This window comes from Lepisma saccharinum, unplaced genomic scaffold, assembly GCF_977018435.1.
Source record: "Lepisma saccharinum unplaced genomic scaffold, izLepSacc3.1 HAP1_SCAFFOLD_268, whole genome shotgun sequence".
Classification (NCBI taxonomy): domain Eukaryota; kingdom Metazoa; phylum Arthropoda; class Insecta; order Zygentoma; family Lepismatidae; genus Lepisma; species Lepisma saccharinum.
Window position 1 is genome coordinate 19,137 of NW_028143026.1, and position 23,572 is coordinate 42,708.

Below are 23,572 nucleotides of genomic sequence, written 5' to 3' on the forward strand. Positions count from 1 at the left end.
ATTATTTGACGCTCGAATTATTATTTGAGGCTCGAAACGAATCGCTAAATATAAAATAAAATAACAATGCCTATGAACCTGTTTGGCTTCAGGAAGCAGGCTATGGAGGCATTCGCCCAAAGTGCACCGTCGCCACCTGCGAGCTTGGACCTGTTGCCCTCCCTATTGTCTAAACTCAACGGTTTGTTGATTATACACTTGAATAGCATCCTGACCCAGTACGACGAGGATGTGGGCAAGACTTTCTACATATTCAACAACAACTTGAATTATTACCAGTTCCCCATCTCCGGCAAACTGCAGTTTGACATGAATCCCGAGAATAAAGGAGAGTTGCCAACATTTTACTCGAAAAGTCACCAAGATTTTTGTTTTTGTCTAACCTAACCTAAAGCGAGGAGCTGGCAATTCTGCTTGAGGCCTTACAGTGCATAAAGCAATTTGCCAACCTACTGGTATTTTTGCCATAGTTTTTTACAAAAAAAAAAAAAGAGAGAGGGAAGAGTTAAACAACCGGCAGTATTGCCAACACCTACCTACAGCTTTTTTACTTGGTAAGGGTTTAGCCAATTTAGCAAGGAGTGCCGGCAACAAATATATACTGCCGTAAAAGAGAAAGAGATGGATGGATAGCAACACAGTATGTGTGTGCGTGTGTGCGTATAATATGTAGTATTATTAACTAGAGTGTGTTGGCAACCCATCTGCAACTAAAAAAGATAGAGATACCTATTGCTGTAAGATAAAGAGAGAGACTAAGCTGGCAACAGTGGTGAGCGAATACGTATTATTTCCAAGTCCCGGGCAACACTGGCAACATCAATTGCGGTTCAGTGTTGCCAACTCACCTCAAGAATATTTCACCATATGATATTTTACAGGCGAAGCTAACCTACGAATGGGAGTTGGCAATACTGACTAGTGGAGGTAGCCAGGGCTGCGTCCGAATTAGCAACAGATGTTACCTAGAGCGCTGTTCCATCCGGGACTCAGCCAATCTCTGTTGTCCGAATTTGCGGTAGACGTGGAGTTGGAGGGAAGAGCAGAGAGGCGCGACAGATGCATGCTTGAACTTGCTGTGACGCTGCGCTTGGCAGCCATATTCTAATTTTCTCTTTGTACAGACAATATTTACTGATTAGAGGATGTAAAACTCAGTTATATTTTAATATTTTATCGATAATACTGAATGCAGAAAAATTGTAAATGATGAAATAGTGTGTTATATTTTTAATATGAGTAGTAAATAGGTGGAAATTATTGTCATGTTTGTTTGCGCCCCAGAGCGCGGTGGGTGAAGTTCGGGCTGATACCTGGCGGGAAAAGTGACAGCCGTACTACAAGGGGACATGCAGATTCGGACGACTTGGACGTGACTTCGACGGCATGCGAGAGCAACGGGAGAGAACGGGATGGAGTGCTTGCCAATCCGGACACGGCTTTTTCTCTCGGGAACGATGTGCCACACACACACGCGCGCGCCTATTTATCTATCATGGGTAGATCATGTTCTGCGCATTTATTTGTTGCGCTGACACAGCGTGATGAGTAAATGCTTTTTCTTATTTTTGAAGTATGAATGCATTTTATCGTAATCTTCCAAGTCTCGGGGACACCAATGTTTGTATATCGCGATTTTTGTAAACCTCTCTCGGGAACAATGTGCCACACACACACACACACACACACACACCAACATTGCTGTAAGATGAGGAGGGAGAGAGACCTATAGCTGGCAACAGTGGTGAGCGAATACGTATTATTTCCAAGTCCCGGGCGCCAATGTATATCGGGATTTTTGTAAACCTCTCTCGCGGGAACGATGTGCCACACATGTGTGCGCGTGCTTCTTATTATTTTTGTATTGTGATGCAAACAAACAAATAATATTTTTTTTTTATTTTTTAGGATTTCTGGCCTCTATAACCTCGCCAGGGTGCGTGGGTGCTCAACACCAGTTCTAACGGTCATAGCTATCAAAAGCCTAATGCCTCTGTAGAGTTTTGTGAGTTATTATTTTTTTTAATTTGCGCATCGAACTAACTTATATTGGATTTTGATCGTAGTGTGCAGTGTTAATTTGATCAGAGGTGCCTTATTGGCTGGATTGTTGTTATTCTGCAGCACTGTTGAGGTGAAATCCAAATTGTACATGTGCTTGTCGAAATGTTTTTGTATGCGTGGAAGAGTGTGCTTGGACCAGTAGGGAAATTTATTTTTCGCACCGAGGTCTGTCGCGAAAGTCTTCGTGCTTGAATTATGCGAGAGAGTTGTTGTCGAAGATTCGTCCAATAGGAGTTGGCAACACTGACTAGTTGCTTCACAATTTTTTTGTTTTTTTAAATATATGATATTTCACAGGTGAGGCTAACCTACAAGTTACAAGTTGACGGCGTAATCTTCTATAAGATGATAAGTATGCAATAAGATGAAGAAGATGCTAACTGGCAATAGCGGTGTTAATGTTTCTAGCTTTCTACCCCCTCTCACCGGGCTTCCTCCCTCTTATGGTGCAGTGGTATTTAAGGATTCGATACTTGCACAAGTGGTTTTTGAAACTGTAGGTCCACCCCTGATTAGTCTTACTTACAGGGGACTCTTGTAAACACTACGAGGACGAAAAAAAGCATATTTTTGTTTTTCTACATGTATGTATGTATGTAATGCGATTTGTGTGGGGGTCAAAATTTTGAATTTACGGCTTAATTAATCTGCATGAATGCTTAATGTTTGATTTTTCTTATTTCTAGTTTGATATGAGATATACACAATTTTATTTTTTGAAGTACAGTTAATATTACCTAGTTTGGGTTAAGCTGTAACATACAACTAGCGATCGACACGACCACCTGACACACAGACAGAGAGAGTGTGAGTAAATTCAAAGTGTGATTTATTGTGAACTAAACTAACCTCACTTACCTACCTACATATAGTCTTACAGGTAACTCAAAAAGCAGAAAGTAGTACATAGCATGACAAGTCGATCTATCGTAAACTAAACTAACCTCACTCGCCCATTCACATATAGCCTTACAGGTGACTCAAAGGCAGAAAGGCAGCTATATCACTTGTAAGGGTCAACACACAAGATTTATTGCAAACTAAATTAACCTACGACATAAGCCATGGACACATCTTCCAGATAGGGTATAAGCAACTCACCTTTTGCAATTGTATAACGGGGAAAATTAACCTACAGCTGGCAACACTGTTTGAGTTGCTTTCGACGAGCCAAACTCAAATAGGCTAAAGCTAATCTTCTACAGCTAGAAGCTTGAAACATATACCCTCGCAGAGTATGCCAACTTACCTTATGTAAAAATATTACCTAGTACGGTTAAGCTGTGACATACAACTAACGATCAACACGACCACCTGACACACATACGGAGAGAGTGAGACAGCTTATACGCAATATATTCCTACACATGTACTGGGTTTAAAAGGTAATTTGCAACAACTATTTTATTCACTCCCTATCAAAATCTTCTAACCACATGTTTTTGACACTTGCCGCCAGAACATGGTGGTTTTAGACTGTAAATTCAACCCGATTATTCTATTTGTGCATGATGCCTGCATTTGGAATATTTTATTCTTGGCATACGGTATTTTGCGTGGTCCAGTAACCTTGCGCTCGATTCACGGAAGCTATGACGTGAATTTTTCACAATAGATAATATATTGCAAGAGCGAGTTGTTTGTGTATATAAATCTAGTTTTGGAAATAGACATGAATATAATGTCAAAAATTATTGCATAACTTAAAAATATTGATATTTATTGCACTAGCAAAGGTAAATGTGGAATGCCCCGGCCCCTCAGCTGTTAGGTTAAACAGCATAAATATTTTATTACTGATAGCAAGCATTGTCATATGGACAAAACAGATCTAGTAATGAGCTGTCTTGCAAGTCTCTCGAGTGAAGGAATATGATGCCACTATAAACTGTAAACAAGATATGCAGTCCCTCGCATGAGATGTACGAGGCTTATGAACCTCGACCTATAGAGTTGTACAATGGATGTTTTTTTTTTTAAGCATAGCGGTGTGTTTTTGTTTATTTCAATGTCATCGAGCGGGCATGTAAAGAAGGGGAGAGAAAAAAAAGGAGGAGGGGTTATAACGGATAATTCATATTTCGATTTCAATATTTTTGCTAGTCACGATTCACCTGCTATCTAGAAGGACACTGGACGAAGGCTAAAAGCGAGTGAAGGAGAGAAATGTTATTTTTTTTATCTTTTTGATTGTGTGTGATGAAATAGTTTTAGATAATAATAGTAGGCTAATAGAATTGTAGAAAACGGCTGTATCGTGATGCGAGGCTGAAAGCAATTTCGAAAGCAGTCTCGGGCATCTTCGCGTTCAGCCAACAAGGAAAATGCACATGGAGGGTGCAACGGTATTGTCCATGGATGGTTTTTCTGAATAAACATACATATCAGTTTTTGCAGTCTCCAGATGGGACCGGAGCTTTTGTTTTGGTTGGACAAGGGGGTTCAGATAAATACATGGACATCAAAATAAAAGAAAAAAAATTTACTCCACTGCTCACATGTATTGAGTCTTCCAATAACACACCTCGCGGGGGCGTACCTACATGTATGCAAAATATAGTTAATGTCTTATTTCTCGAACCTGTGGTCTGTAGATTTGCTTTTGTTGGCAACAGAAACAGAAAAAATGGCACCATGTTATTGAATACTGATATGGGTGTACTGTAATCATAACAATTTTTCTAGTTAAAAATCTATGTCGAAAAGCAATGTTGGGTGACTTGTCTGTGTTGGGTCTTATTAACAACTTCACAGCTGTACCTGCACAACTCATCGACTACAAGGCAACAATGTTAGGAAATGTGTGCGTGGCTCCGAGAATACAATTTAAAATCACTAATGTGGCATGAACCCCCTCCACTTGTGTGTATTTGAATATGCGAAAATTAGACATTTTGAATAATCGATGAGAACAATCACAAAATCAGGTTGCACCTGTATGACGTGTTCAAACTTCAGACGATTTTTGTTAATCTACAAAAGCCAAGTGTGAACGGAGATTACTACGAAAATTGGGGAAAAGAAAAGAAGCGAGGCTATTTTGGCTAATGGCAACGATGAGGATGAATAATGGTTGTTTTGATAAAATTGACGAAGTCAATATGCCTAGCCTAAAATAAAATTCAACAATTAATGTTAAACATTTGCCACTCTGAAATGGCGACGGCTATCATCATAATATCACTTGTTTCTAACCTGTTCATATTGGCCCTCTCTCTACCCCTCCATAAATTCGATTCGAAAGGCACAATCATTCCAGTTCTTGAATAAGACTCGCATATGCCCTCAGAAAAAACAAGAGAAGAAATAAATAAATCAAGTCATGTATATTCTTCATCCCCCCCCCCAATTTTCTTCCACAACACCGCACGAAGCCTCGAGTTTCGGATATTGTTGTTGTGCGACAGGATAGGATAGGTGAACCGTATGTTTACCGAGGACCAGACGTAATCAAACATTTTTTTGAAAAGATAGTTGAAGAGGTTGAGACCATTGGCAGCCTCTTACGCGAATCGAAACCAAATGCTCCTATTATCCAGCGATGAACTTCAATCTCACAATAACATTGAAACGTGTCCGGTGTGCGATCAAAGGTTTTACCGACGAGAACCGGAAAGTAATTTCATCATAATTATTTCACCGGAAACTACATCGGTGGAATCTGTAACATAATGTATTTATGTATGTGTTTGACAATCATATATCACTTACTAGAACAATTTTCACATTGTTTTCACTATGTAAGATGATATTTTATTTATATTTACGATAAAATAGAGGTTTGGGTGTAATAACAGTTTTTATTAATTAATTTAGAGATGTATTTTTTATTTGTTGAGTTAATGATTAGGTTAATTTGTTATTTTCTCGCGAAAAAAAAGAGGGGGCCACAGCTGAAAGAAAATACACAACTTGTATTATTGAGGTCAAGAGTTTGTTTTAACATCACTTTTTGCACACATAGGCTAATCACGACTCGGGATATGTTTAAAATGGAATCTGAAACATTGATTATGCGACCTGACTGGAACTCGGAATAGGACACACTGATTACAAAACGTCGATATATTACCACTTGGTAAGAAATTGAAGTGTTTCAATTCACACACACACTCACAATTTAAAACAACTAAACTGATCGCAGGCCCAACTGGTGGCTGGCATACACAACTATCCATCCACCAGTTGTCTTCTGGGGCGTGTGTCTCGATGAGTGTCAACAACCTCCATTGTGAAGTAAAATCTGTAGGGGTAACATCACTCTCCAATTACAATGTTGGCAAACTTTCCAACTTCATCGTGAACGACGACAAAGGTATCGGCTACCTGATAAAAATTATCAACACGCTGCCTCCGAGATTCTGGAACGTTGCCGAAGGAAAGGGACTCGTGAACGACATCATCAACAAGTTATTTTTCGAGATGCATTTACCTGGCTACCAATACTGCGAACCGGGTACCAAACTCGAGAAAAGATTGGAGAGAGGAGACAAGGGTGTGAATCCGTTGGACGCGGCATGCAAAGATTACGATATTGCTTACAATACGCACACGAATTTGGATGCACGTCACGAAGCAGACAAGAAATTGGAGCATGTCGCTTTCAGGAGGGTCATGAGCAGAGACGTTTTTTTTTTTTTTGGGAGAAAAAGTTGTAGCATTGGGTATCACTATCGCCATGAACACGAAACAAAAATTTGGATGGGGAATCCTACCTAGAGTTATTTTTAACTGGTAACGAGGTGATCTTGGTCAGCACGACGAACCCTCAGCTGTTATAGAAGATATCTGAAACCAGCTTACACTAGTTACTTATAGCTCCCCCAATTTTCTCACGATGGTGGGGTTGTTACCGGCCCTATACGTAGGCCGGATAAATTCCGACCAGAGCCGGATTCGAACCTATGCCGTCTCGCAGCGAACAATCTCAAGACGAGTGAACGCCGTAACTCGCTCAGCTACGGAGGAGGACTCTCTCTCTCTCTACTCTTTCTCTAATTTTCATCATTATTGTTAAAATTAATCCAAGAGAAAATATATATTTTGTGTTGACATGGGAAATATGCAATAAAAAAATGCATGATTAATAGTTAAGGTCAAAATCTGAATAAACAGTGAGGGTGATACACGCAAGCTTCCAGGTATGTGATTTGCATAGAATTAAATATAAAATGAGAGATGGAAGGTTTTTGTTACTATTAGAATTTAAGGACGGAAAATATGTACAGCGAATGAATACTACGTTTGACTAATCGTGAAGATGAGTATTATAGTACGTTTTTATCGTTTTGGGGGAGCTATAAGTAACTAGTGTAAGCTGGTTTCAGATATCTTCTATAACAGCTGAGGGTTCGTCGTGCTGACCAAGATCACCTCGTTACCAGTTAAAAATAACTCTAGGTAGGATTCCCCATCCAAATTTTTGTTTCGTGTTCATGGCGATAGTGATACCCAATGCTACAACTTTTTCTCCCAAAAAAAAAAAACGTCTCTGCTCATGACCCTCCTGAAAGCGACATGCTCCAATTTCTTGTCTGCTTCGTGACGTGCATCCAAATTCGTGTGCGTATTGTAAGCAATATCGTAATCTTTGCATGCCGCGTCCAACGGATTCACACCCTTGTCTCCTCTCTCCAATCTTTTCTCGAGTTTGGTACCCGGTTCGCAGTATTGGTAGCCAGGTAAATGCATCTCGAAAAATAACTTGTTGATGATGTCGTTCACGAGTCCCTTTCCTTCGGCAACGTTCCAGAATCTCGGAGGCAGCGTGTTGATAATTTTTATCAGGTAGCCGATACCTTTGTCGTCGTTCACGATGAAGTTGGAAAGTTTGCCAACATTGTAATTGGAGAGTGATGTTACCCCTACAGATTTTACTTCACAATGGAGGTTGTTGACACTCATCGAGACACACGCCCCAGAAGACAACTGGTGGATGGATAGTTGTGTATGCCAGCCACCAGTTGGGCCTGCGATCAGTTTAGTTGTTTTAAATTGTGAGTGTGTGTGTGAATTGAAACACTTCAATTTCTTACCAAGTGGTAATATATCGACGTTTTGTAATCAGTGTGTCCTATTCCGAGTTCCAGTCAGGTCGCATAATCAATGTTTCAGATTCCATTTTAAACATATCCCGAGTCGTGATTAGCCTATGTGTGCAAAAAGTGATGTTAAAACAAACTCTTGACCTCAATAATACAAGTTGTGTATTTTCTTTCAGCTGTGGCCCCCTCTTTTTTTTCGCGAGAAAATAACAAATTAACCTAATCATTAACTCAACAAATAAAAAATACATCTCTAAATTAATTAATAAAAACTGTTATTACACCCAAACCTCTATTTTATCGTAAATATAAATAAAATATCATCTTACATAGTGAAAACAATGTGAAAATTGTTCTAGTAAGTGATATATGATTGTCAAACACATACATAAATACATTATGTTACAGATTCCACCGATGTAGTTTCCGGTGAAATAATTATGATGAAATTACTTTCCGGTTCTCGTCGGTAAAACCTTTGATCGCACACCGGACACGTTTCAATGTTATTGTGAGATTGAAGTTCATCGCTGGATAATAGGAGCATTTGGTTTCGATTCGCGTAAGAGGCTGCCAATGGTCTCAACCTCTTCAACTATCTTTTCAAAAAAATGTTTGATTACGTCTGGTCCTCGGTAAACATACGGTTCACCTATCCTATCCTGTCGCACAACAACAATATCCGAAACTCGAGGCTTCGTGCGGTGTTGTGGAAGAAAATTGGGGGGGGGGATGAAGAATATACATGACTTGATTTATTTATTTCTTCTCTTGTTTTTTCTGAGGGCATATGCGAGTCTTATTCAAGAACTGGAATGATTGTGCCTTTCGAATCGAATTTATGGAGGGGTAGAGAGAGGGCCAATATGAACAGGTTAGAAACAAGTGATATTATGATGATAGCCGTCGCCATTTCAGAGTGGCAAATGTTTAACATTAATTGTTGAATTTTATTTTAGGCTAGGCATATTGACTTCGTCAATTTTATCAAAACAACCATTATTCATCCTCATCGTTGCCATTAGCCAAAATAGCCTCGCTTCTTTTCTTTTCCCCAATTTTCGTAGTAATCTCCGTTCACACTTGGCTTTTGTAGATTAACAAAAATCGTCTGAAGTTTGAACACGTCATACAGGTGCAACCTGATTTTGTGATTGTTCTCATCGATTATTCAAAATGTCTAATTTTCGCATATTCAAATACACACAAGTGGAGGGGGTTCATGCCACATTAGTGATTTTAAATTGTATTCTCGGAGCCACGCACACATTTCCTAACATTGTTGCCTTGTAGTCGATGAGTTGTGCAGGTACAGCTGTGAAGTTGTTAATAAGACCCAACACAGACAAGTCACCCAACATTGCTTTTCGACATAGATTTTTAACTAGAAAAATTGTTATGATTACAGTACACCCATATCAGTATTCAATAACATGGTGCCATTTTTTCTGTTTCTGTTGCCAACAAAAGCAAATCTACAGACCACAGGTTCGAGAAATAAGACATTAACTATATTTTGCATACATGTAGGTACGCCCCCGCGAGGTGTGTTATTGGAAGACTCAATACATGTGAGCAGTGGAGTAAATTTTTTTTCTTTTATTTTGATGTCCATGTATTTATCTGAACCCCCTTGTCCAACCAAAACAAAAGCTCCGGTCCCATCTGGAGACTGCAAAAACTGATATGTATGTTTATTCAGAAAAACCATCCATGGACAATACCGTTGCGCCCTCCATGTGCATTTTCCTTGTTGGCTGAACGCGAAGATGCCCGAGACTGCTTTCGAAATTGCTTTCAGCCTCGCATCACGATACAGCCGTTTTCTACAATTCTATTAGCCTACTATTATTATCTAAAACTATTTCATCACACACAATCAAAAAGATAAAAAAAATAACATTTCTCTCCTTCACTCGCTTTTAGCCTTCGTCCAGTGTCCTTCTAGATAGCAGGTGAATCGTGACTAGCAAAAATATTGAAATCGAAATATGAATTATCCGTTATAACCCCTCCTCCTTTTTTTTCTCTCCCCTTCTTTACATGCCCGCTCGATGACATTGAAATAAACGAAAACACACCGCTATGCTTAAAAAAAAAAAAACATCCATTGTACAGTCTTGGACACAGCTGGCTTGTAACGACCCTATTGAAGAAGCAGTGAAGCAAGCCATCCATGTCTGGCCACCAAGCGCCTTGTGACTAGACAACCCAAACAACATTGCAATTTTGCGGCTTGTATACCAGTCACGGGTATACATCTCTGTAAATTGAGTAGTGATGCCAAAGAGAAATACGAGATGAAGATTGTCGATCGTAATGTATCGTGTTCTCGACATGGAATAATACTCGGTCCACGTTACGTTCCATTATTTAATGTTGTTTGGGAATGAACCTGACGGACTAGGTTTATATTTTCAATCCTTGCATTACAGTAAATTCCATATTTTACAATTACATTAATGCTTTGAACGAAAATAATGCCCAGAAAAACATCGAACACACGTTCACACCATTCTTCTCACGCACATGCACGTGAAAACAAACACACAAAGCTAAGTTTTAACTTCCAAGTGAATGTCCAAATAACAGTAAATGGAGAAGCACGATGTGCGAAACATGGGATTTTTCACAGAAAGAATGCGTCTATTTGTGACATACGTGGTTTCTATTAATAGACAATGAAACAATTATGAGAGAAATTAACATGCATTTTCGTCTTCAGGTGCTGAGGAAGGAAACAGACTGACTGGAAAAAAGAAAGCATGGTGCTATTGATAGGCTGTTGGTTAGCGTACAGAGCTTTCATCAATGAGGTCTAGGTTCGATCCCCACCAAGGACATTTATTTTTATTCTTTTCTATTAGTGAAGAAGTATGTAATATTGTTTTCTAGGCATTTTGACGAAAGGATACGCATCAAATTTGTTCGTTTAATCTGTATTTTCATTATTCTAATAAGTTCTCTATCGCAATGGGATAAAGAGATTCTCTATCTAGGCGATGGATATCTTCTCAATGGTTACGTAGCTGCGATTCTCCAGTCCCTTACACCCACTTGTCTTATTTATTTACTTCATTTCATATCTAACGAAAACACACAGATATAGTTAGAACAAGAAACACACCTCGCGTCGAAGGTTCCAGACTCGAATTCTGGCTTTTTTTTTTTTTTTTTTTTTTTTTTTTTGCGAGGGTGATTATTCTTGTGTGTCTGTTTATCATCTTTGTCAAAAAAATATTCCTCATTATTGCCGTGATAACCTAGGGAGAGACCAAAGCGACTGAAATAACAAAAGTACAGAAAATGCAAGACACATCTGCCTAGGCATGTTATACCTTGGTAATTAGCAATCTGAAAATTAACTTGCGTTTCAGTCAACTACTTGCGAAAGAGTTTCGTGTTGTCTCGTTTGGAGTGTTGGTTATCGTGTCGGACTAGCATGCGGGCAACCCGAGTTCGAGCCCAATGGAAAGCAAGTTTGTTTTTTTTTTGTCTAATTTAATCCAACCTTATTTACAAAACTGAAGTTTCTGCAAAACCTTTTGAATTGCATGCCACTTCGTATGTTGGTAATCTGAAAGCATCAAAGATGAAAATTTGATGTTTCGAAGCGACGATGTATTTGTGTATGTGTTGAAAAAACGCAGTTATTTATTAACGAAAAACATGCAGCCACGTGATCATTGAGAACGCTTCCTAGTTGTCAGTGCTAATATGGCATTAACTACAGTCTGTCAACACACACCAACTTTCACGTTTCCCGTAAAATGATTACCTCTTCCACGTTTCAAAATCATGAGTGCTGTCTAAAGCAATACTTTGATACTTGCGTTTGCATGTTCGAATCTAAAGTGAAACGAAACTTTTTTCCCAACAAATGACATTCAAACCATTAATAACTGTTTGAAATGTGATACTGATATCATATATAGAAAGAATAAAAATGGAGAATTTCGCTTAATACAACTTATAAATAGGGAGCGGAAGTTGATGAAATGTCATCTTTTTTCTGACATCTCGGACACGATGCCCATTAAATATACACAATATTACACTTCATCTAGAACCCAAAAAAGGTAATTTTAAAGTGCATTTTTTTGCATTTGTTGCCATTTGTCAGGTTTTAGGTCATTTTCCCGGATTTTCGGCATTTACCCGTCATTTTTTGCAATATTCGGTATATTGTTGCATCATATTTTTTCACTTCTTTAATTTTGGTAATATTCTTGAATCTTTTCACCAAGGTATATATATCTCGCAGGATTGCAATTTACGAGCAAAAGAAATGCTGAACTGGTGACAGCCTTTGTTGTGCCGGGAGAAACCACCAGGTGCCCGTCTGGGGCAAACTCAGATTTAAGATCAGATAAGGAGAGGCTTGAAATACCATAGCTAGACCGCGTTTGCACTGAAAATCCTCGTTGCATATTTTAATTGAATGTGCATGTGCTATCATTTGGTGCCCTTTTTTTAAAGAAAGATTGCATTTTGTTTAATTTCATTTTCATTTCAATTTTTAAACTGAAACTAACAAATTTGATGGTCATTTCTTGCATTTTACGTCATTGTTTCCCATTTTTTAGGATATTCTATAGGTCATATACCTATATTTTTTAGGTCATCAACTTCCGCTCCCTACTTATAAATATATTAAATTATGTGGATACCTGATGTGAAACGTACGATGCACGATCAGAGAGCCTGAATGTTGCATTGAAAACTGTAGAGAACAATGACTGACTTATGAACAGTGAAAGGTTTTTCCATGCTCCAATGGGATTTTATTTATAACTATAAATAAACAAGGGAGAAGGACACAGGTGGGTATGATGAACTAAATTGTAATCTAAAAGTTTTAATTGAAGAAACAAAACACGTTCGCGGTTAAAAATAGGGCATTCAATTTCAGGCACATTACACTAACTGAAAGACTATTTTCAAAATTAATAATATTTGGATAACCGGCAAATCCAAACTTGATGTTAACCACGTAATGCACTTGATAATCAAAGAAACATAATTTTTCTTGAGCATGCCTTTTATTTTGTGTCTTGATTGTTGAAATAATACGTTGAATCGAACAGTAGTATGTTTTAGAGTGTGTTTAGAATCTCTTGTGTACTGCATGTAAATACTGAAGTCATTTTAGTATCCTAATCAAATAACAATTATTCAGTGTAATCCTTTAAAAGGAAAGCCTTTGTTTCTTTGCAGCTGTTCATGACAGAAATTCAATTGCAAGACAAGTTACCAAATTAGCAATAGTTCTCTTACATATTTGTGGTATGTGCTTGTCTGCCTTATACCGGATGATGAAGGAAGCAGATATAAAAGATAGACAATTACTGTTCTTGGGTAGCTCGTCCTGCTTTTGTCAGAAAACCTGATCAGCATTCTGAACCAAGCCATCACACGAGATACGACTTCAATAACATAATCCCGTTTCTGTGGCCAAATACCTCCAAAAAAAGGCAATAAAATTGTCAGTGTGAGGAGACGGAGAAATAATTTCCTTTTATCTTACATTATGCTCTGTCTGTATGCCTAGTGTGGTTTGTCTGTCCCAAAGCTGAAGACAAACCTCTGTCTGTTGTAACGCGTGGCATGTTTTATTCCAGTTTACAAATCACGTAAAATACCTTCGTTCACTTCAGTGTGCTGGTTCTGCAGGCTCAAGGTCATGTCGACTGATAACGAGATAGACCACGTGACTCCGGGGCCAACTGTCAGCACCGAAGACAAGCTTCAGTAACTTTTGCGAGGTTCCTTTAGTCCTTGACAGAGCGCATGCTCCGTAATTATGTGTATAAAACCCATGTTTTCTGTGTATAAAATTTACGTATGTTTGGATTGTGTGCTCAAATGTTGCAGTAAACATAACTCCGTGACACACAACAACAATTACAAGCGCTTCAAAAATTAGAAACTTAGCAAGCGTTACTCATAAGACGATTAGATTGTCGGACTGACAGAAGACCAGGTGGTGGGTTGTTAGCGTGTAAGTTTGGCACGCAGGAGATACTGGGTTCGATTCCCCTTTGATTGCCTCCAATTTTTTTTCTTAACTCGAGCGATTATATATTTGAATTTATTTATTGCGAACATTCTTATTTTATTTGCTGTGCGAATTGTTGAATTTTGTTTTCCAAACGATTACGGTAATTTCTTGTGAATAGTATTATATGTATTTCTGGATCATTTTCTCGAAATAAATGTATACTTTTCGCCAGGCATAACATTTTTTTGAGTATGTTTGTAAAATGATGAGATATGTGGAAAAAACTATCGCAAAAAATAATTTTCACAAATAAAATTTAAAACTGTAAAGATTTCCACCCAAAAATAAAGTAAAAATGTATTTAACTTTTACTCCAATAAATTATTAAATAAATATTTTCAAAAAAATAGGGCAATAGAACGGAAATCGAACTCAAAGCCTTCTTTACGTGAAACTTATCCGCTACAACGGGGCCACTTGACCACTTAAAAATCATGTAATAGCTTCGCCTCATCAAGGCACTTGGAACTCATCGAAACCTTCAAGCGTTTTTCCTTGATTTTTTTCTTCTTTTTGGGTCTACTTTACGCACAGTAAGAAAACTGGATCTATAGTTTAAAGTGGGATTCCAACCATTTGTGCCTAAACCGCGTATCAAACTTTTCCTCGGGAATTGTTGGCTTGCGTGCGATATTACCAATACTCGGTTCGGGCATGGATGTGGGTGTTTGTCCCAATGAGAATACAAAGAATATAGAGGAAATTGACATGTGTCACAACTGAGAAAAAGGTGAAGAACGAGGATATTATTAATTATGAAATTACTCTTTCAGTTAGTGCAATGTGCCTGAAATTGAATGCCCTATTTTTAACCGCGAACGTGTTTTGTTTCTTCAATTAAAACTTTTAGATTACAATTTAGTTCATCATACCCACCTGTGTCCTTCTCCCTTGTTTATTTATAGTTATAAATAAAATCCCATTGGAGCATGGAAAAACCTTTCACTGTTCATAAGTCAGTCATTGTTCTCTACAGTTTTCAATGCAACATTCAGGCTCTCTGATCGTGCATCGTACGTTTCACATCAGGTATCCACATAATTTAATATATTTATAAGTAGGGAGCGGAAGTTGATGACCTAAAAAATATAGGTATATGACCTATAGAATATCCTAAAAAATGGGAAACAATGACGTAAAATGCAAGAAATGACCATCAAATTTGTTGGTTTCAGTTTAAAAATTGAAATGAAAATGAAATTAAACAAAATGCAATCTTTCTTTAAAAAAAAGGGCACCAAATGATAGCACATGCACATTCAATTAAAATATGCAACGAGGATTTTCAGTGCAAACGCGGTCTAGCTATGGTATTTCAAGCCTCTCCTTATCTGATCTTAAATCTGAGTTTGCCCCAGACGGGCACCTGGTGGTTTCTCCCGGCACAACAAAGGCTGTCACCAGTTCAGCATTTCTTTTGCTCGTAAATTGCAATCCTGCGAGATATATATACCTTGGTGAAAAGATTCAAGAATATTACCAAAATTAAAGAAGTGAAAAAATATGATACAACAATATACCGAATATTGCAAAAAATGACGGGTAAATGCCGAAAATCCGGGAAAATGACCTAAAACCTGACAAATGGCAACAAATGCAAAAAAATGCACTTTAAAATTACCTTTTTTGGGTTCTAGATGAAGTGTAATATTGTGTATATTTAATGGGCATCGTGTCCGAGATGTCAGAAAAAAGATGACATTTCATCAACTTCCGCTCCCTATTTATAAGTTGTATTAAGCGAAATTCTCCATTTTTATTCTTTCTATATATGATATCAGTATCACATTTCAAACAGTTATTAATGGTTTGAATGTCATTTGTTGGGAAAAAAGTTTCGTTTTACTTTAGATTCGAACATGCAAACGCAAGTATCAAAGTATTGCTTTAGACAGCACTCATGATTTTGAAACGTGGAAGAGGTAATCATTTTACGGGAAACGTGAAAGTTGGTGTGTGTTGACAGACTGTAGTTAATGCCATATTAGCACTGACAACTAGGAAGCGTTCTCAATGATCACGTGGCTGCATGTTTTTCGTTAATAAATAACTGCGTTTTTTCAACACATACACAAATACATCGTCGCTTCGAAACATCAAATTTTCATCTTTGATGCTTTCAGATTACCAACATACGAAGTGGCATGCAATTCAAAAGGTTTTGCAGAAACTTCAGTTTTGTAAATAAGGTTGGATTAAATTAGACAAAAAAAAAAACAAACTTGCTTTCCACTGGGCTCGAACTCGGGTTGCCCGCATGCTAGTCCGACACGATAACCAACACTCCAAACGAGACAACACGAAACTCTTTCGCAAGTAGTTGACTGAAACGCAAGTTAATTTTCAGATTGCTAATTACCAAGGTATAACATGCCTAGGCAGATGTGTCTTGCATTTTCTGTACTTTTGTTATTTCAGTCGCTTTGGTCTCTCCCTAGGTTATCACGGCAATAATGAGGAATATTTTTTTGACAAAGATGATAAACAGACACACAAGAATAATCACCCTCGCAAAAAAAAAAAAAAAAAAAAAAAGCCAGAATTCGAGTCTGGAACCTTCGACGCGAGGTGTGTTTCTTGTTCTAACTATATCTGTGTGTTTTCGTTAGATATGAAATGAAGTAAATAAATAAGACAAGTGGGTGTAAGGGACTGGAGAATCGCAGCTACGTAACCATTGAGAAGATATCCATCGCCTAGATAGAGAATCTCTTTATCCCATTGCGATAGAGAACTTATTAGAAGAATGAAAATACAGATTAAACGAACAAATTTGATGCGTATCCTTTCGTCAAAATGCCTAGAAAACAATATTACATACTTCTTCACTAATAGAAAAGAATAAAAATAAATGTCCTTGGTGGGGATCGAACCTAGACCTCACTGATGAAAGCTCTGTACGCTAACCAACAGCCTATCAATAGCACCATGCTTTCTTTTTTCCAGTCAGTCTGTTTCCTTCCTCAGCACCTGAAGACGAAAATGCATGTTAATTTCTCTCATAATTGTTTCATTGTCTATTAATAGAAACCACGTATGTCACAAATAGACGCATTCTTTCTGTGAAAAATCCCATGTTTCGCACATCGTGCTTCTCCATTTACTGTTATTTGGACATTCACTTGGAAGTTAAAACTTAGCTTTGTGTGTTTGTTTTCACGTGCATGTGCGTGAGAAGAATGGTGTGAACGTGTGTTCGATGTTTTTCTGGGCATTATTTTCGTTCAAAGCATTAATGTAATTGTAAAATATGGAATTTACTGTAATGCAAGGATTGAAAATATAAACCTAGTCCGTCAGGTTCATTCCCAAACAACATTAAATAATGGAACGTAACGTGGACCGAGTATTATTCCATGTCGAGAACACGATACATTACGATCGACAATCTTCATCTCGTATTTCTCTTTGGCATCACTACTCAATTTACAGAGATGTATACCCGTGACTGGTATACAAGCCGCAAAATTGCAATGTTGTTTGGGTTGTCTAGTCACAAGGCGCTTGGTGGCCAGACATGGATGGCTTGCTTCACTGCTTCTTCAATAGGGTCGTTACAAGCCAGCTGTGTCCAAGACTGTACAACTCTATAGGTCGAGGTTCATAAGCCTCGTACATCTCATGCGAGGGACTGCATATCTTGTTTACAGTTTATAGTGGCATCATATTCCTTCACTCGGGAGACTTGCAAGACAGCTCATTACTAGATCTGTTTTGTCGATATGAGAATGCTTGCTATCAGTAATAAAATTTTTATGGTGTTTAACCTAACAGCTGAGGGGCCGGGGCATTCCACATTTACCTTTGCTAGTGCAATAAATATCAATATTTTTAAGTTATGCAATAATTTTTGACATTATATTCATGTCTATTTCCAAAACTAGATTTATATACACAAACAACTCGCTCTTGCAATATATTATCTATTGTGAAAAATTCTCGCATGTTCGCGAAACAGGAAATACACGTCATAGCTTCCGTGAATCGAGCGCAAGGTTACTGGAGCACGCAAAATACCGTATGCCAAGAATAAAATATTCCAAATGCAGGCATCATGCACAAATAGAATAATCGGGTTGAATTTACAGTCTAAAACCACCATGTTCTGGCGGCAAGTGTCAAAAACATGTGGTTAGAAGATTTTGATAGGGAGTGAATGAAATAGTTGTTGCAAATTACCTTTTAAACCCAGTACATGTGTAGGAATATATTGCGTATAAGCTGTCTCACTCTCTCCGTATGTGTGTCAGGTGGTCGTGTTGATCGTTAGTTGTATGTCACAGCTTAACCGTACTAGGTAATATTTTTACATAAGGTAAGTTGGCATACTCTGCGAGGGTATATGTTTCAAGCTTCTAGCTGTAGAAGATTAGCTTTAGCCTATTTGAGTTTGGCTCGTCGAAAGCAACTCAAACAGTGTTGCCAGCTGTAGGTTAATTTTCCCCGTTATACAATTGCAAAAGGTGAGTTGCTTATACCCTATCTGGAAGATGTGTCCATGGCTTATGTCGTAGGTTAATTTAGTTTGCAATAAATCTTGTGTGTTGACCCTTACAAGTGATATAGCTGCCTTTCTGCCTTTGAGTCACCTGTAAGGCTATATGTGAATGGGCGAGTGAGGTTAGTTTAGTTTACGATAGATCGACTTGTCATGCTATGTACTACTTTCTGCTTTTTGAGTTACCTGTAAGACTATATGTAGGTAGGTAAGTGAGGTTAGTTTAGTTCACAATAAATCACACTTTGAATTTACTCACACTCTCTCTGTCTGTGTGTCAGGTGGTCGTGTCGATCGCTAGTTGTATGTTACAGCTTAACCCAAACTAGGTAATATTAACTGTACTTCAAAAAATAAAATTGTGTATATCTCATATCAAACTAGAAATAAGAAAAATCAAACATTAAGCATTCATGCAGATTAATTAAGCCGTAAATTCAAAATTTTGACCCCCACACAAATCGCATTACATACATACATACATGTAGAAAAACAAAAATATGCTTTTTTTCGTCCTCGTAGTGTTTACAAGAGTCCCCTGTAAGTAAGACTAATCAGGGGTGGACCTACAGTTTCAAAAACCACTTGTGCAAGTATCGAATCCTTAAATACCACTGCACCATAAGAGGGAGGAAGCCCGGTGAGAGGGGGTAGAAAGCTAGAAACATTAACACCGCTATTGCCAGTTAGCATCTTCTTCATCTTATTGCATACTTATCATCTTATAGAAGATTACGCCGTCAACTTGTAACTTGTAGGTTAGCCTCACCTGTGAAATATCATATATTTAAAAAACAAAAAAATTGTGAAGCAACTAGTCAGTGTTGCCAACTCCTATTGGACGAATCTTCGACAACAACTCTCTCGCATAATTCAAGCACGAAGACTTTCGCGACAGACCTCGGTGCGAAAAATAAATTTCCCTACTGGTCCAAGCACACTCTTCCACGCATACAAAAACATTTCGACAAGCACATGTACAATTTGGATTTCACCTCAACAGTGCTGCAGAATAACAACAATCCAGCCAATAAGGCACCTCTGATCAAATTAACACTGCACACTACGATCAAAATCCAATATAAGTTAGTTCGATGCGCAAATTAAAAAAAATAATAACTCACAAAACTCTACAGAGGCATTAGGCTTTTGATAGCTATGACCGTTAGAACTGGTGTTGAGCACCCACGCACCCTGGCGAGGTTATAGAGGCCAGAAATCCTAAAAAATAAAAAAAAATTATTATTTGTTTGTTTGCATCACAATACAAAAATAATAAGAAGCACGCGCACACATGTGTGGCACATCGTTCCCGCGAGAGAGGTTTACAAAAATCCCGATATACATTGGCGCCCGGGACTTGGAAATAATACGTATTCGCTCACCACTGTTGCCAGCTATAGGTCTCTCTCCCTCCTCATCTTACAGCAATGTTGGTGTGTGTGTGTGTGTGTGTGTGTGTGGCACATTGTTCCCGAGAGAGGTTTACAAAAATCGCGATATACAAACATTGGTGTCCCCGAGACTTGGAAGATTACGATAAAATGCATTCATACTTCAAAAATAAGAAAAAGCATTTACTCATCACGCTGTGTCAGCGCAACAAATAAATGCGCAGAACATGATCTACCCATGATAGATAAATAGGCGCGCGCGTGTGTGTGTGGCACATCGTTCCCGAGAGAAAAAGCCGTGTCCGGATTGGCAAGCACTCCATCCCGTTCTCTCCCGTTGCTCTCGCATGCCGTCGAAGTCACGTCCAAGTCGTCCGAATCTGCATGTCCCCTTGTAGTACGGCTGTCACTTTTCCCGCCAGGTATCAGCCCGAACTTCACCCACCGCGCTCTGGGGCGCAAACAAACATGACAATAATTTCCACCTATTTACTACTCATATTAAAAATATAACACACTATTTCATCATTTACAATTTTTCTGCATTCAGTATTATCGATAAAATATTAAAATATAACTGAGTTTTACATCCTCTAATCAGTAAATATTGTCTGTACAAAGAGAAAATTAGAATATGGCTGCCAAGCGCAGCGTCACAGCAAGTTCAAGCATGCATCTGTCGCGCCTCTCTGCTCTTCCCTCCAACTCCACGTCTACCGCAAATTCGGACAACAGAGATTGGCTGAGTCCCGGATGGAACAGCGCTCTAGGTAACATCTGTTGCTAATTCGGACGCAGCCCTGGCTACCTCCACTAGTCAGTATTGCCAACTCCCATTCGTAGGTTAGCTTCGCCTGTAAAATATCATATGGTGAAATATTCTTGAGGTGAGTTGGCAACACTGAACCGCAATTGATGTTGCCAGTGTTGCCCGGGACTTGGAAATAATACGTATTCGCTCACCACTGTTGCCAGCTTAGTCTCTCTCTTTATCTTACAGCAATAGGTATCTCTATCTTTTTTAGTTGCAGATGGGTTGCCAACACACTCTAGTTAATAATACTACATATTATACGCACACACGCACACACATACTGTGTTGCTATCCATCCATCTCTTTCTCTTTTACGGCAGTATATATTTGTTGCCGGCACTCCTTGCTAAATTGGCTAAACCCTTACCAAGTAAAAAAGCTGTAGGTAGGTGTTGGCAATACTGCCGGTTGTTTAACTCTTCCCTCTCTCTTTTTTTTTTTTGTAAAAAACTATGGCAAAAATACCAGTAGGTTGGCAAATTGCTTTATGCACTGTAAGGCCTCAAGCAGAATTGCCAGCTCCTCGCTTTAGGTTAGGTTAGACAAAAACAAAAATCTTGGTGACTTTTCGAGTAAAATGTTGGCAACTCTCCTTTATTCTCGGGATTCATGTCAAACTGCAGTTTGCCGGAGATGGGGAACTGGTAATAATTCAAGTTGTTGTTGAATATGTAGAAAGTCTTGCCCACATCCTCGTCGTACTGGGTCAGGATGCTATTCAAGTGTATAATCAACAAACCGTTGAGTTTAGACAATAGGGAGGGCAACAGGTCCAAGCTCGCAGGTGGCGACGGTGCACTTTGGGCGAATGCCTCCATAGCCTGCTTCCTGAAGCCAAACAGGTTCATAGGCATTGTTATTTTATTTTATATTTAGCGATTCGTTTCGAGCCTCAAATAATAATTCGAGCGTCAAATAATAATTCGAGCCTCAAATAATAATTCGAGCCTCGTCAGTACTGCCACTATTTGTAGGTTAGCTTAGCCAGTGAAAGTAGTGGAATCTTCGGATGGGTTGGTAAAACCCCCCTCAAACCAATAGAGTTGCCAAATGTAACAAGGGGCAATAGGTCCCCCTCATAAAAAGCTACAGAGTGTTGCCCTGTGCCCTCTGTACATCAAAAGCTACGACGAGCCTCAAATGAGCCTCAAAAAATTCAGAACTATGTACGCTAAGGCTAGTGGGGTTAACACCCAAAAGGCTACGCCTCGCCCGATGTACACACACACAAAAAAAACTAAAAAATTATACACCGTGAAAGGCTACGCCGAATTAGAAACACTGGGGTTAACACCCAAAAAGCTACGCCGAGTTGGTAACACTGCTTGTGTGAGGTTGCCAACTCCCCCCAAAAAGCTTCAAAATATCAGTTGGTGAAATTTTCGTGGGGTGAGTTGGCAACACTGAGCCCCACATGATGATTCGAGCCCCAAATGAGGGCTGTGAACCCGGTATGGTGTTCTACTACAGTCAGAAAATTTGTTTTTTTATACTTTGCACATCCTGTAATATACGGAAAAAACAGTATCGTTTCCTTCGGAGGGTCCCGTGTTGACATGGATGTCGTCGCACAACAGCACGAGGCACAAGAGGTGAAAGTAACCAACAGTGGATGGCTTACCTCGCGGTCGTTGGTCCTCGGGCAACCGTAGTCCCATCATGGCTGTGGTCAGGCCAGAAGAAGTTCCAGCGGTCGGAAAAAGAAAGTCCTATTCCCTATTTTCCACGTCTCAAACGATGAGCCACCATTGATCAAAGTTACTTCAGAGTTCTGATTCACACGTACGTACGTGGTATTGAAAAATACAAATGAAGCACAATACCAAGAAAATAACACCACAATTTGCAGAGCGAAGAAACACGCTCCCATTACTATCCGCCATCTTGTCATCATCATCCTTGGAAGACAAGGAAGACGGCTACTGTAAATTAAATTACATTCTTTTTTAACCCTGGACATAATAAACATCTTATTAGCATAAAGTTTCGAATTTTGAAGCCACCGTTTCCTCCAGATAGCTAAACTGAACTGGCATATATGAATATATTCTGGCTAACAGCTACGTTTTTTTTAGCTACATCGCTATTTTGGGGAGAAACATGCCTCGTTTGCTGCACTCCCTGGAAAAAGTCTCGTTTGAGCCACCCCAGAAACAAATCCTGTGGATATCCATGGTGTAAGAGACAGGTAAATGTCATTAAGTACTGTGTAAAACACATCTTGCAGTGCAAGAACGAGAGATCAATGAATAAGCAATGACAAAGCAATAGTGCCAGCATTCAATGGCTCAATACGTTAACAGCATTGATCATTGTTGGTACATAGGATCTCACCAGCAAGAAATTATTGTTACAAGTATGATAGACATACACTTTCTGGAATTACAATTATTTTCATCATAATATTTGTTCACAAATTTTAAAATTGCAATACGTTTAGAATACTCGGGTTTACACATCAGTTTCCTCAATATATTTTATGGTATTGTAAAAAGTATGTACGAGTTATTGACTTTTCTGCAGAAATGAGATTTTTTTTAGTTAATATACAATTTCCAAATGTATATTAATGTTTCTACTTTTACGTCGCTTTTCTGTAATTTTGATAATCATGACAATGAGGATAAATTGTTTATTTTGTTATTCTGTTATCTAGAGTCGCTTTCTGCCACTTTTGGCTAATTGTGAGGATGAGGA